Source organism: Panulirus ornatus, chromosome 21 (assembly GCF_036320965.1).
Source record: "Panulirus ornatus isolate Po-2019 chromosome 21, ASM3632096v1, whole genome shotgun sequence".
Taxonomy (NCBI): domain Eukaryota; kingdom Metazoa; phylum Arthropoda; class Malacostraca; order Decapoda; family Palinuridae; genus Panulirus; species Panulirus ornatus.
The window spans coordinates 27282658-27299590 of NC_092244.1; positions in this window are offsets into that span (position 1 = coordinate 27282658).

The following is a 16933-nucleotide window of genomic DNA, read 5'->3' on the forward strand; positions in this document are numbered from 1 at the left end:
CGTTTGCGAGGTAGCGCAAGGAAACAGACGAAAGAAATGGCCCAACCCACCCCCATACACATGTATATACACACACGTCCACACACGCAAAATATACATACCTATACATCTCAATGTAGACATATATATATATACACACACAGACACATACATATATAGCCATGCCCATAGTTCACACTCTCTGCCTTTATTCATTCCCATCGCCACCTCGCCACATATGGAATACCATCCCCCTCCCCCCTCATGTGTGCGGGGTAGCGCTAGGAAAAGACAACAAAGGCCTCATTCGCTCACACTCAGTCTCTGATGAAGAAGTAAGATTATTAGTGAAAGAGAAGAGAGAGGCATTTGGACGATTTTTGCAGGGAAAAAATGCAAATGAGTGGGAGATGTATAAAAGAAAGAGACAGGAGGTCAAGAGAAAGGTGCAAGAGGTGAAAAAGAGGGCAAATGAGAGTTGGGGTGAGAGAGTATCATTAAATTTTAGAGAGAATAAAAAGATGTTCTGGAAGGAGGTAAATAAAGTGCGTAAGACAAGGGAGCAAATGGGAACTTCAGTGAAGGGCGCTAATGGGGAGGTGATAACAAGTAGTGGTGATGTGAGAAGGAGATGGAGTGAGTATTTTGAAGGTTTGTTGAATGTGTTTGATGATAGATTGGCAGATATAGGGTGTTTTGGTCGAGGTGGTGTGCAAAGTGAGAGGGTTAGGGAAAATGATTTGGTAAACAGAGAAGAGGTAGTGAAAGCTTTGCGGAAGATGAAAGCCGGCAGGGCAGCAGGTTTGGATGGTATTGCAGTGGAATTTATTAAAAAAAGGAGTGACTGTATTGTTGACTGGTTGGTAAGGTTATTTAATGTATGTATGACTCATGGTGAGGTGCCTGAGGATTGGCGGAATGCGTGCATAGTGCCATTGTACAAAGGCAAAGGGGATAAGAGTGAGTGCTCAAATTACAGAGGTATAAGTTTGTTCAGTATTCCTGGTAAATTATATGGGAGGGTATTGATTGAAATGGCGAAGGCATGTACAGAGCATCAGATTGAGGAAGAGCAGTGGTAGAGGGGGAAGTGGTAGAGGATGTTTGGATCAGGTGTTTGTTTTGAAGAATCTATGTGAGAAATACTTAGAAAAGCAAATGGATTTGTATGTAGCATTTATGGATCTGGAGAAGGCATATGATATGATATGATATATATATATATATATATTATATATATATATATATATATATATATATATATATATATATATATATATATATATATATATGTATATATTTTTTTTTTTTTTCGCTGTCTCCCGCGTTTGCGAGGTAGCGCAAGGAAACAGACGAAAGAAATGGCCCAACCCACCCCCATACACATGTATATACATACGTCCACACACGCAAATATACATACCTACACAGCTTTCCATGGTTTACCCCAGACGCCTCACATGCCTTGATTCAATCCACTGACAGCACGTCAACCCCGGTATACCACATCGCTCCAATTCACTCTATTCCTTGCCTTCCTTTCACCCTCCCGCATGTTCAGGCCCCGATCACACAAAATCTTTTTCACTCCATCTTTCCACCTCCAATTTGGTCTCCCTCTTCTCCTCGTTCCCTCCACCTCCGACACATATATTCTCTTGGTCGATCTTTCCTCACTCATTCTCTCCATGTGCCCAAACCATTTCAAAACACCCTCTTCTGCTCTCTCAACCACGCTCTTTATATTTCCACACATCTCTCCTACCCTTACGTTACTTACTCGATCAAACCACCTCACACCACATATTGTCCTCAAACATCTCATTTCCAGCACATCCATCCTCCTGCGCACAACTCTATCCATAGCCCACGTCTCGCAACCATACAACATTGTTGGAACCACTATTCCTTCAAACATACCCATTTTTGCTTTCCGAGATAATGTTCTCGACTTCCACACATTCTTCAAGGCTTCCAGAATTTTCGCCCCCTCCCCCACCCTATGATCCACTTCCGCTTCCATGGTTCCATCCGCTGCCAGATCCACTCCCAGATATCTAAAACACTTCACTTCCTCCAGTTTTTCTCCATTCAAACTCACCTCCCAATTGACTTGACCCTCAACCCTACTGTACCTAATAACCTTGCTCTTATTCACATTTACTCTTAACTTTCTTCTTTCACACACTTTACCAAACTCAGTCACCAGCTTCTGCAGTTTCTCACATGAATCAGCCACCAGCGCTGTATCATCAGCGAACAACAACTGGCTCACTTCCCAAGCTCTCTCATCCCCAACAGACTTCATACTTGCCCCTCTTTCCAAAACTCTTGCATTCACCTCCCTAACAACCCCATCCATAAACAAATTAAACAACCATGGAGACATCACACACCCCTGCCGCAAACCTACATTCACTGAGAACCAATCACTTTCCTCTCTTCCTATATATATATATTTTTTTTTTCTTTCTTTCAAACTTTTCGCCATTTCTCGCATTAGTAAGGTAGCGTTAAGAACAGAGGACTGGGCCTCTGAGGGAATATCCTCACCTGGCCCCCTTCTCTGTTCCTTCTTTTGGAAAATAAAAAAAAAAAAAAAATGAGAGGGGAGGATTTCCAGCCCCCCGCTCCCTCCTCCCATTTTAGTCGCCTTCTACGACACGCAGGGAATACGTGGGAAGTATTCTTTCTCCCCTATCCACAGGGATAGTATATATATATATATATATATATATATATATATATATATATATATATATATATATATATACATATATATATATATATATATATATATATATATATATATATATATATATATATATGTATGTGTGTGTGTGTGTGTGTGTGTGTGTGTGTATGTGTGTGTGTGTGTGCGTGCAGAAGTGCTACTACTTCCTTAGCTTTATATCAACCAGAGTTAGAACGTCCATTCTTAGCCAGGTTCTCATCTATCGACCAGCAGCTCTGAGGAAAGCATGAACAGGTGGCTTATCCGTGGGCTTATGTGTTGTGCCTAGGATTCGAAACCCTGGCAAGCTCCGTGCGCGTGTAGTCATAAAATACACCTTAGAAGTCCATGAAATTCTTAGGAACTCACCAGTGTAATAAATCTCTTCATTAACCTGTCTCCCACATCCACCTCACTCATTAACAGTTCTGCTTCGAAGGAGTCTGTGCTAACTTCATCACAAGCATATCTGTCACAAGCACACCTGTTGCCAGCTCGGAGGACTTTGAATCTCCATCGAACCTTACCTTTATATGTGAAGATTCGTCTCTGTACCACCACATATTTTTTTTCTCTATTACCCACTGCTCTCTAAAATCCTCCAACTTGATGACTCTCTTTGGCAATCTAAATTCCGGTCTGAGGCCGACCCATCCTCTCATCCTTAAAGCTCAGGTCCTCGACTTAAAGAGTATTAAACTTCCACGATCGGTATGAGTTGAAATCTTTACACGCAGATCGTGGGGCGGGAGTCAGGGGTTGAAACCTTCAAGATCTTTCTTTTTTCTCTCTTTTCTCGTAGTGATCTAGAGTTAATTCTCAGTCACGTTACTGGTACTATGGGCCACCATAGAACACTCTTTCTCAACACTCTGGATCTCTTTTTCGCCTTTAGTAGCTGTGGCAACACAGTCACACACTGATTCCTTCACCTTATCACACTCTTGTAGATATATTTCTTTACCCAGTGAACCTTCTCCTTCTTCTCTCCCTGTGAAGAACAAAATTGGTACTTTGAAAGCGGTGGTTGACTCCCTCTTCATTGCATTTCTGCCTCTCCTGGACAGACAGCTGATGTTATTGTTGTGGGAATTTGTGGGCATATGTCCTCTCAGATGTTCAGCCGGTCCTTCTCTGAGGCCGTCCGGTTAAATGCCCTGGCATATCAGACATGACAAAGAAAATCCCCTTCCTGTGACTCACGTACACCTTTCATATCCGGCAGAAATTATCGTAAATACGTTATTCATGAAGAGAAGAGTTTCTGTAACCAGAGGGAGTGCTCCGACCTCTCCTCCTCTTCCATGGATAAGATTTTCTGAGTTTTGGGTGAAAGTGCTCCTGAAACCTTCTGCCATACCACCTTTCCTTCACTGGTCCGTCCTCATGATATCATAGATGCATTTTCTAATGACGGAGCAACTCTCTTTGGTCATGTACTCGACTCTAACTCCATTCTAGACGATTGAAACACCCTCGCCCCATGTGTCACCTCTTACCTAATCCCATGCCCCTCCCTATCCCATTCAAGGAGTTCAAGTGGTGAAAAAAGTTTCCCCTTCACACGGCGGGATATTAGCAGGATTTAGAATACGAGAAATAAATATTATGAGCCATTTAAACAACCATTTCAACCCAGTGCGTCGTAGATATTTAAGCCTCGGGGCTACGTTAGGGAGTTCTTATTCATCTTGTATTACTGCTTCTTAAACGTAGCATCACCCAACAGCCTCAGTGTGTGAACCTCCGACTCCCTGAACTCTGCTGTGGTCCTTTTGATATATTTGGCCATATCGAAAGACTAAGAGCAGTCTTCTGATATGTCTGAAGATGATGGTCGGTTATCCCGGCCACTGAACTTCAGTTATCCCGGCCACTGAACTTCATTTATCCCGGCCACTGAACTTCATTTATCCCGGCCACTGAACTTCAGATAATCTCGTTCATCAACATTGTACATATAGCTGGCCTGTCTAGTAGCGTCTGCCACGTCTTCATGACGTGGTGATATTTGGGTAACTGAGCTTCGAGTATTTTTTCCTGTATGGGAAGTACAGATGTGGGTGGGATAAGGCATCTGTATATGCCTCTCACAAAGAAGGGTGACATTGTTTCCTTCGCATGTGGACGTTATTTACGGTCTACCCAGTTTCTTGGTCGTATCTCGCTCGTCGGAGGTACTACACTTTCCCAGAAAAGTATCGGCCACCCGGCCCAGAAGTTTATGATCATCTCCAACTTGCCGACCGAGATTAAAACTTGACTTCGCTGTACAACTGCTTCAGGGTGACAGCGATGTCGAGTGTGAATCTCAGTCGGCCTATTGTAGACTATTACAAACTTCAGGCCGGGGCGGGGGTGACCGATAATTTTTTGGCAGAGTGTACATGGACCTTAATGGGCTATAGATACTTCTTACAACCCGGAAAGTATTTTTTACTCTGGATACAGTCAAGGCCCGTGAACCTTACGTGGCAACACTCCGTATAGTGTGAAAGGAGTGTGCAGCTGAACCTGCGCCCGTGTTCGCTCGTCTGTCTCGCTTTTGCCGATGAACCCACATTGTGTCCTTCCCCCTAGAACCAAACATTGGCAAAGCAAATCCCAGAGAAGTGTGTGGCCGCTCTAGCCCTTCCAACTACCGTCCAGTTACTCTGCTTTCTGTTTCTCACAGCGACTCGGATCACATTACTATGGCCTTCGCAAGCACAATCCTATTGGTGAAATCCTTTTTCATGTCTTGATGATATCTGATCCTTCGATCTGAGAGGCTTTGAAAGCCCATATATTATAAACCTTGACATGTTGAAAGGTTTTTTGACAACTCTCTCGATAGCTTTCTCGATTTTCAGGCTCCCTTCTCTTGGCTTCCTTCCTCAGTCGTGTCTTTCATATATATATATATATATATATATATATATATATATATATATATATATATATATATATATATATATATATATATTCCTTTCTGGCTTGTCTGTTTTCCTTATTTTTAGAAAACCACCATCTTGCACTTCCCGTATTTGCAACAGATGTGTTCCTCAATTTTCTATCCTGTTTCCTTCGTGATTCCTCATATTTATCATTCCATTCTTCAGCAAGTAACCAAATGCACTCACGTGCTGACAACTCACCATTATGTTTCTCCACGTCTTTCTTATATGTTCCGTCTTTTCTTGCTTGGTTTGCGTCTCTTCTTAACAGACTGCCAAAATCAAGTTAGATGTAATCCTCAGGCCAGACCCAAACCTTCTGAAACTTAACGCCTATGCAATACATTTTTTTTCTCTCTCTTCATTTCTCTCTCTACAGCCCCATACAAGGTTTCCATCTCCTTTGTCGGCTCTGTAACCCCATTCTACCGCCCAAGACAGTCAACATAACTAGTGTCACCGTCGCTGTTTGGATGGTCGACTTTCTGTCTCTTACTTGGGTCAAGAGTTGTTGAAAACAGCTGTTGGACCGGTCGTGTTGGGGAGGTTGTGGATGTGTGTGTCAAATGTCTTGGGCTGAGTCCTGTGAGGGGCAGGGTTATTCTGGAGTTGAGGCGCAAGGCTGTTCTGGCAAGGAGGTGTAAGCCTGCTTTGGGATTTGAGTTCAAAGTCGTTTAGGATCCGAGATGAAGGAATGTTGTGGTGTGTAACGGTCTGGGGAGGTACGGTAGGTCACTGACTCTGCTTAGTTCATCTGGAGCGGAGGTGGAGAATGTTGATGTTAGATCAGCTGAAGAGGAAGATCCATGGAGTGTTTTAGATGAGGTCATTTAGGTGAAGAGCGATGGGGATCCTGTTAATTCCGGCCTTCAACGCATTTCCTCAATCTTTCAGAGCCTGTATTTCTGTGGCCAAGTGTCTTCTCATGCTGAGAGGCTGGCCCAAATAGCTGAATTGAAGATGATCAATAAGGGCTACCTGGTTCGGACATGGAAGATGGTATCTTTTATGACACACATCCATGACAAATGGAAGCTTCTTTCATATGTCACTCTGGGCACTTGCCAGGAGTCAGTCATCACAGATCATGACGAGGTTGAGTCTGAACACCACACACATCTCTCCCGGGCGGAGGGAAACGAAACACGACCAGTACCCCAGCACTTGTGATAGCAGGGTGGGAGTCCTCCATCCGTCTGAATCCACAGTGTGGATAGAATTCACTGGCAAAGGGATTCCGGAGCATCTCAAACCTAAGCGAGCCTCTCGGTGGGAATTAAATCATGTCTGAACCTCCTCACAGAGTATACTCCTGAGAGCTGCTGTTTGAGGGTCTTGTTCCACGGGGTAACATCGTGTGACAAGAGAGGTTAAGTATTCTAAAGTACGCTGATCGTTGCTGATACACACCGTGAGCAGGGTTAACACTTCACCATTGATGACACGAGTACAGTACTTTGACGATACCAGTGAGGTGTAGACCAACCTGGCCGATGAGGAAGACACACTGATTACCCTTTGTCAAGGGTTATGATGATAAAGCTTTACTGACTGTGGTGAACCACTGAATTCTGGTGTCAGTGGACAAGTTGGCCAGTAACGTCAGCTTCACATGTTCCTCTCGAGTCGCAAAGGCAAGACCAGTGATTAAAGGGCTCTGGAGGAAAGGCAGCAGGTGTAGCTGACTGTTTATCTCGCCGTTTGCTGTTTCCCAGGACATGACCATTGTGATGAGGTAGAGGACACTACCAGATCCGCCGGAGCAACATTGTTTCCGACGGCCAAAATCGGGTCCTGGTTTTGGTTCTTCGACAGGCAATCTACCTACGACCTCATATGTACTTTGGCGACTGGGACCTACTGGTGACGTGGACAGCCCTCGAATTGGCCACTTTTGGTAGTTTCACGTCTATTCTAGATGCCTTTACCTTTCACGACCCTTTATCATCACTACAACTTTGTTGTACACTGTCAGGTCCAGGTACGTTTTTAAGAAGACCCACTGTTATCTTCAGCGAAGACACCTCTTGATGGTAACACAGGTATCCCTGGTACTAGTACCACTGAGTACTGGCACCCCTTGTATTGACGGTATTATTACTGGTACCTCTGGCACGGGCAGCAGCGGCCCTAGTACCCCAACTCTCCATGTCCTTCACCCATATCCAGTGACGACACGTCACCACCTTCTTGAAATTGATGCACGGGCCGCTCCAGCGCATGGAGCAGCAACGCTCCTCCCGCCGGCCAAACACTTGGTCCTCACGCCTGGCGTACCGCGCCTCCCGTTGGCCACACGTTCGCCCGTCGCCCCTCCAGTGCCACATTTCCCTCTAGCCATACGCACGGGCGTAACCCGCGGAGCGCCGTGTCTCCCGCCGGCCTAACGCACGGACGTAACCCCCGGAGCACCGCGTCTCCCGCCAGCCTAACGCACGGGCGTAACCCCCAAAGCACTGCGTCTTCCGCCGGCCTAACGCACGAGCGCGCACCTTATTTACATTGCCATACTGACGTCACAGAAAATCCATAGGGAAGGCACCACTACCTCACCACCTGCTGGGGTCGTCCCGTCATCCAGCACCACTACCTCACCACCTGCTGGGGTCGTCCTGTCATCCAGCACCACTACCTCCCCACCTGCTGGGGTCGTCCTGTCATCCAGCACCACTACCTCACCACCTGCTGGGGTCGTCCTGTCATCCAGCACCACTACCTCCCCACCTGCTGGGGTCGTCCTGTCATCCAGCACCACTACCTCACCACCTGCTGGGGTCGTCCTGTCATCCAACACCACTACCTCACCACCTGCTGGGGTCGTCCTGTCATCCAGCACCACTACCTCACCACCTGCTGGGGTCGTCCTGTCATCCAACACCACTACCTTACCACCTGCTGGGGTCGTCTTGTCATCCAGCACCACTACCTCACCACCTGCTGGGGTCGTCCTGTCATCCAACACCACTACCTTACCACCTGCTGGGGGTCGTCCTGTCATCCAGCACCACTACCTCACCACCTGCTGGGGTCGTCCTGTCATCCAACACCACTACCTTACCACCTGCTGGGGGTCGTCCTGTCATCCAGCACCACTACCTCACCACCTGCTGGGGTCGTCCTGTCATCCAACACCACTACCTTACCACCTGCTGGGGGTCGTCCTGTCATCCAGCACCACTACCTCACCACCTGCTGGGGTCGTCCTGTCATCCAGCACCACTACCTCACCACCTGCTGGGGTCGTCCTTTTAAGGAATCAAGAACATGGGTTCTCAAATGTCATTTTGGCCATATGTGACCCAGAGGTCAAGGTCATAAAGGACCCAAGGCCAGGCCATTACTGACCTCCGGTAGCGAAGCAATGCCAAATGATTTTCCTGGTCATTTATGTTCATGTTTTCACGAAAATTAGCGCATTAATAGAAAACGAGGTGGCCCAACAGGACACATCAAAATGTATTTTTCGAAATACGATTACTATTGCGAATATTTTCAGAAATTCTGATGAGATTGCGATGCACTTCGCCACTGACTTTAAGTATATACCTTCTGAAATTTCGTTTGATTGTCTTACATGATGTAAAAGCTATACTTTTTGAATAACTACGAAAAAGTTCGTCTTGTCTCGAATGGAAGGACGACTGTGATTTCTTATTCATTTATCTATGTAATTTCGTCGAGCAGATAATGATAACTGCGACTATCTCAGATAATGAGCCTGGTACCACCAGATGAAGTTCTCTCAGTAAATTCTGAGTTTCAGCCTCATCGTATTTACCATACTGTTCCTAGGATGATGGGCCGAGCATCTGGTCCTCTCCTTCCTCCTCACCAATACGTCGAACTAAAGTATTCCCTCCCTTAGAGCCATGGGAACAAAGTATTGGCACCATCGAACCAAAGTTTTCCCTCTATTGGGACCATTGAACCAAAGTGTTCTCTCTTTTGGGACAATCGAACCAAAGTATATTCTTTCTTGAGACCATCAAACCAAAGTATTTTCTCTCTTGGATCCGCCTAACCCATGTATTCTCCATCTTGGCACTGTCGAACCAAAGTTGTTTCTCTCACAGCATATCGAACCAAAGTATTCTCTTACTCTTAGGACCATGGAGTCAAAGTATTCTCTCTCTCTCTCTCTCTCTCTCTCTCTCTCTCTCTCTCTCTCTCTCTCTCTCTCTCTCTCTCTCTCTCTCTCTTTTGTTACAATTAACCAAAGTATTTTGCCTCTTGGGACCATCGGACCGAAGTATTCCCTTCGGGAGCACCGAACCAAAGTAATTTCTCTCTTAGACTTGTCCAACTGAAGTACTCTCAGCTGCCCCCCCCCCCCCCCCCCCCCACCTTCATCCTTAGCCCAACTCCGGCCTTCAGCAGTGAATTCAACAGCCCTTATCACTGCAGAAGTCTTCTAGAGAGCAGTGCGACCTAACTGCGCTGCCTCACTCTCCGCAGTGATGCGCTCTCGCGTGGTAGAATGCAAGAATAGGATCACAGGATTTAGTCCTTAGAGGTGGATGGTCGCAGTCACGTGAGGTAGGGACGCCTGGTGAGCGTGGCAGAGCAAAGCAGTAGTCAAAACGCTTGATTTGACCACACCTGGAACATACGCGTTGTCTCACGGACTGCATAAACGGATGAACTCGCTGAGTATGGCTAGACAGCATCTATTTTCGATGATGAGGTCATACTACCGTAATTTTCCACTCCACAAGAATGCTACAGTGTTGTTCGTTACCGCTATATAAAGTACAGGTAAGGCAGAGTAAACTTTAGGTTCCAGGACATATCATTTCCCAGCGTGTCAATGGTTCTTCTCGTAATGGGGGAACTGCTTTCTGTATCCGCCCAGAATTGAACATCAGAATGTACTGCAAATTGTAGCAGGTGGAGTAACAAAGACGCGCAGGAGCAAGAAACGCCCCTATGCTGAATCTCCGTGTAATTAACCCGCCTAGCGACCCTAAGGACCCATTTGGTCTCACATTTTGTTTGCTGATAAAAAAGAATCATATGAAACCAAGGACTGACGATGTTCTATGAAAGGCAACGCGCCAAACACACGCAGTCTATAGGAATATTAGTCACGGATGACCAAGATTCTAACAGAAAACTCATAATTTTCTATATGAATGCAGACCTCTTTAAGTGTAGAGTTAGGTTATGGTTGGACCCATACAGAGACGAACATTAAGAACTCTGAAAAAAATCTAACATACAGGACCACTAACAAACGAAATTAAACGGGATATCTTATTTCTATCTGTATTTTCCTTCGTGTATGAGGTATTCGCACAACAAATTTCACAGTTACTGTTGGAAGTGATTATTCGATTCATCAGCTGAATCTCATGGCCTCCTAACTAGAATTCAGGCCACAGCTGACGTAGGTGTCCACTCTCGTATATAAGCGAGTTGACCTGATCACCACATGGAATTCTTAAGACTCCACTGGAGCCACGATGGTGTGGCACCACTGAGGCCTCCACACGCTGTCGGAATGCAGTTGCATCCATAACTTAAAACGTCCGAATCTCGAACAATGAATCACGCGCGAGACTCATGGTTGGGTAAATGAATCAGTCATGCTAAGCTAATTAGTTCCTGCGATCCAATATTCCTATATACATTAGCATGAAATTAATAACTGAGCAAATCGGGACGCAGAGGCGCATGATGGAAAAACACAGGGATAAAATGAAGGATTTAATATGCATAGGAAGGCAAGGTCTGGCATTTGCGACGAGGTTCGAATTTTTATTACCAATTTCCATAAAGGGAGAATTATATCATCTAATTAATGCACTGTCGAAGTGTAACTTTTGCAAGAGTCAGTGGAATGAATTTGTGACCCTTAAACCTGTCTGAATTGTGTTGTTACCGTGGACGGGTTTGCCAGCCTGACCTCCTCCTACTGGTGCGGGGACGTCTTGCTTTGTGACATCACGTTGTTATAAGATGCCAACTAAACTAAGCTGAGGTGGAAATGAGGATCAAAGCTTTATATAATGCACAAAAGAATCACATGAATTAATCCTTTGATAATAGTAGTGTTATAGTATTATCTTGTATCATTATCCTCTCCCTTATTTAGAAGTCGTATATTCAAAAGTAATTGTCATTTTTCTTATGATTTTCGTATCGCTAGAGCTTGTCGTCCTTATGATCGTATGGGGGATTAATGTTGTCTGTCGTAAAAGGAATATGAAGGAGAATCTATGTGACTACTTCGTCATCACAGTGAGAGAAATGCTGCTGTACACATTGTTTGGTAACCTGCTGATTGTCCACGTTTAGTCTGAGGCAAAGAAAATTGTTTTCTCTTTCATTATTTGCTTCTATTTTCGTAAGGGCCAGTTTTCCGTAGGGTAAAGCAGTCTCCACCGACGCGTAGTCTGAAGTTACACAGCTTTCTCTGAATAGATCCGTGGGTGGGACAAGTCTTTTAGCTTAATGGTTGTAGTCGGTAAACTTATGGAAACCACGATACGAAACTATTTTCTAAAGCATTCACAGGGTCTTCAATTCAGAAACGATCCTGAATATAATTTTCGACGGAAATGTTCATGGCTGACCAGTCTGCTTGATTTCTCTTATGGCAAAATCATCAAGTATAGCGAAAGCAATTGAGATGTTGTCATCTATCTGAAATTTCGGAAAGCATTCGATAAAGTCCCCATCAAAAATTAACACCAAAAGATAAGTCACATGATGCAGATGAGTTTGTATTAGGGTGCTAATGAAATTGGTTGACTGACCATCAACGTGGAGTCAGTGATCAATGGTCAAGCCTCAGAATAGTTAGACGTAACAAGTGGTGTGCCGCAGGGATCAGTTTTGGGACCACTTCTCTTTGTGATATAGTTCAGTGACATTCATACTGGGCTACTTTGTAAGGTATCAAAAATTCGCAGATGATACTAAGCTGGGAAATAGATGTCCATCAGAAATGGAATGTCTACGCCTTCAGATCATCATAAACAAAGTCATCTACTGGGCTCAGAGGTAGATGGTAGATGAACCTTGATGTCGGTATGTGTAAAGTTTTTCTCATCGTTAAGTATGAATTCCGTTGAGGTAATTCAAGAAAAGGGTTTCAGTGTATTAATCCCAACTGACCTACAGCTAAGGGCACAGAAGCAGTAAACATGGCCAACATAATTCTTGGACATATAGATAGAGCTTTTGAATCTGAGTCTAAGGAAATAATTCTTACGCTTTACATTTCAGTTGTGCGTCACCACCTTGGATACTGTGTTCAGTAGGGGTCAACCTACATATGCAAAAAAATGCATAGAATGAAAATAGTCTAATCAAGAAGATTCCCAGACAGAGAAATAAACCCTATGAGAGGCAGCTAGGCAGCTGAGAATTGTTTAGCATAGAAAAGCGAACGGTAGGAGGTGATCATAAGCTGGTCTATTAAATCATTAAAGGCTTTGATAATCTTGATCGAAGCAGCTTTTTTTGAGGTTATTTCAGTAGCATTTATAGATGCAAACTCTTGGGCAAATGGTTTATCTGGAATTCGAAGACCATTTTCTTCAACAGGATTGTTGACATACGGAGTAATATATTATGTAGAGCAGTTGAATGGAGCACCATTCATCAACTCAAGAATATGCTTGATGAATAAACACTTCGCTTCATATCCCCAAATTACAGTGTTGTGGCCGTGCTGAGAATTCTCAAAAAAACTTTATGAATTATTGGCACCTGATGAAGCGGGCCGTCTCCGTGAGACATGTTGTGCCACATGCACAGAAAAATTACATGTTGAATACAATTATATGAACTACTACTGAAGTGTGATTTCACCTTTATAACTACCATCACGGACTAGTGTGATCAGTATATATATATATATATATATATATATATATATATATATATATATATATATATATATATATATATATATATGTGTGAAGCGTCTGGGGTAAACCATGCAAAGCGTGTGGGGCCTGGATGTGGAAAGGGAGCTGTGGTTTCGGTGCATTATTACATGACAGCTAGAGACTGAGTGTGAACGAATGGGGCCTTTGGTATTTTTCCTTGCGCTACCTCGCACACATGAGGGGGGAGGGGGCTGTTATTCCATGAGTGGCGATGTGGCGATGGGAACAAATAAAGGCAGACAGTATGAATTATGTACATGTGTATATATGTATATGTCTGTGTGTGTATATATATATGTATACATTGAGATGTATAGGTATGTATATTGTGCGTGTGTGGACATGTATGTATATACATGTGTATGTGGGCGGGTTGCGCCATTCTTTCGTCTGTTTCCTTGCGCTACCTCGCTAACGCGGGAGACAGCGACAAAGTAAAATAATAAAAAAAAAAAAAAAATATATATATATATATATATATATATATATATATATATATATATATATATATATATATATATATATATATATGCAAGGCATGTGTACGTGTAGGAAGAGAGGAAAGTGATTGGTTCTCAGTGAATGTAGGTTTGCGGCAGGGGTGTGTGATGTCTCCATGGTTGTTTAATTTGTTTATGGATGGGGTTGTTAGGGAGGTGAATGCAAGAGTTTTGGAGAGAGGGGCAAGTATGAAGTCTGTTGGGGATGAGAGAGCTTGGGAAGTGAGTCAGTTGTTGTTCGCTGATGATACAGCGCTGGTGGCTGATTCATGTGAGAAACTGCAGAAGCTGGTGACTGAGTTTGGTAAAGTGTGTGAAAGAAGAAAGTTAAGAGTAAATGTGAATAAGCGCAAGGTTATTAGGTACCGTAGGGTTGAGGGTCAAGTCAATTGGGAGGTGAGTTTGAATGGAGAAAAACTGGAGGAAGTGAAGTGTTTTAGATATCTGGGAGTGGATCTGGCAGCGGATGGAACCATGGAAGCGGAAGTGGATCATAGGGTGGGAGAGGGGGCGAAAATTCTGGGAGCCTTGAAGAATGTGTGGAAGTCGAGAACATTATCCCGGAGAGCAAAAATGGGTATGTTTGAAGGAATAGTGGTTCCAACAATGTTGTATGGTTGCGAGACGTGGGCTATGGATAGAGTTGTGCGCAGGAGGATGGATATGCTGGAAATGAGATGTTTGAGGACAATATGTGGTGTGAGGTGGTTTGATCGAGTAAGTAACGTAAGGGTAAGAGAGATGTGTGGAAATAAAAAGAGCGTGGTTGAGAGAGCAGAAGAGGGTGTTTTGAAATGGTTCGGGCACATGGAGAGAATGAGTGAGGAAAGATTGACCAAGAGAATATATGTGTCGGAGGTGGAGGGAACGAGGAGAAGAGGGAGACCAAATTGGAGGTGGAAAGATGGAGTGAAAAAGATTTTGTGTGATCGGGGCCTGAACATGCAGGAGGGTGAAAGGAGGGCAAAGAATAGAGTGAATTGGAGCGATGTGGTATACCGGGGTTGACGTGCTGTCAGTGGATTGAATCAAGGCATGTGAAACGTCTGGGGTAAGCCATGGAAAGCTGTGTAGGTATGTATATTTGCGTGTGTGGACGTATGTATATACATGTGTATGGGGGTGGGTTGGGCCATTTCTTTCGTCTGTTTCCTTGCGCTACCTCGCATACGCGGGAGACAGCGACAAAGCAAAAAAAAAAAAAAAAAATATATATGTATATATACATATATATATATATATATATATATATATATATATATATACATATATATATATATATATATATATATATATATATGTAATGTGAGTAATGTGGCAGTTGAGGGAATAATTGGTATACATGGGGTGTTCAGTGTTGTAAATGGAAATTGTGAGGAGATTGTAGATTTATGTGCTGAAAAAGGACTGGTGATTGGGAATACCTGGTTTAAAAAGAGAGATATGCATAAATATACGCATGTAAGTAGGAGATATGCCCAGAGAGCGTTATTGGATTACATGTTAATTGATAGGCGTGCGAAAGAGAGACTTTTGGATGTTAATGTGCTGAGAAGTGCAACTGGAGGGATGTCTGATCATTATCTTGTGGAGGCGAAAGTGAAGATTTGTAGAGGTTTTCAGAAAAGAAGAGAGAATGTTGGGGTGAAGAGAGTGGTGAGAGTAAGTGAGCTTGGGAAGGAGACTTGTGTGAGGAAGTACCAGGAGAGACTGAGTACAGAATGGAAAAAGGTGAGAACAAACGAGGTAAGGGGAGTGGGGGAGGAATGGGATGTATTTAGGGAAGGAGTGATGGCTTGCGCAAAAGATGCTTGTGGCATGAGAAGGATGGGAGGTGGGCAGATTAGAAAGGGTGGTGAATGGTGGGATGAAGAAGTAAGATTATTAGTGAAAGAGAAAAGTGAGGCATTTGGACGATTTTTGCAGGGTAATAATGCAAATGAGTGGGAGATGTATAAAAGAAAGAGGCAGGAGGTCAAGAGAAAGGTGCAAGAGGTGAAAAAGAGGGCAAATGAGAGTTGGGGTAAGAGAGTATCATTAAATTTTAGGGAGAATAAAAAGATGTTTTGGAAGGAGGTAAATAAAGTGCGTAAGAAAAGGGAACAAATGGGAACCTCAGTGAAGGGGGCTAATGGCGAGGTGATAACAAGTAGTGGTGATGTGAGAAGGAGATGGAGTTAGTATTTTGAAGGTTTGTTAAATGTGTTTGATGATAGAGTGGCAAATATAGGGTGTTTTGGTCGAAGTGGTGTGCAAAGTGAGAAGGTTAGGGAGAATGATTTGGTAAAGAGAGAAGAGGTAGTAAAAGCTTTGCGGAAGATGAAAGCCGGCAAGGCAGCGGGGTTGGATGGTATTGCTGTGGAATTTATTAAAAAAGGGGGTGACTGTATTGTTGACTGGCTGGTAAGGTTATTTAATGTATGTATGATTCATGGTGAGGTGCCTGAGGATTGGCGGAATGCTTGCATAATGGCATTGTACAAAGGCAAAGGGGACAAAGTGCTCAAATTACAGAGGTATAAGTTTGTTGAGTATTCCTGGTAAATTATATGGGAGGGTATTGATTGAGAGGGGGAAGGCATGTACAGAGCATCAAACTGGTGAAGAGCAGTGTGGTTTCAGAAGTGGTAGAGGATGTGTGGATCAGGTGTTTGCTTTGAAGAATGTATGTGAGAGATACTTAGAAAAGCAAATGGATTTGTATGTAGCATTTATGGATCTGGATAAGGCATATGATAGAGTTGATAGAGATACTCTGTGGAAGGTATTAAGAATATATGATGTGGGAGGCAAGTTGTTAGAAGCAGTGAAAAGTTTTTATCGAGGATGTAAGGCATGTGTACGTGTAGGAAGAGAGGAAAGTGATTGGTTCTCAGTGAATGTAGG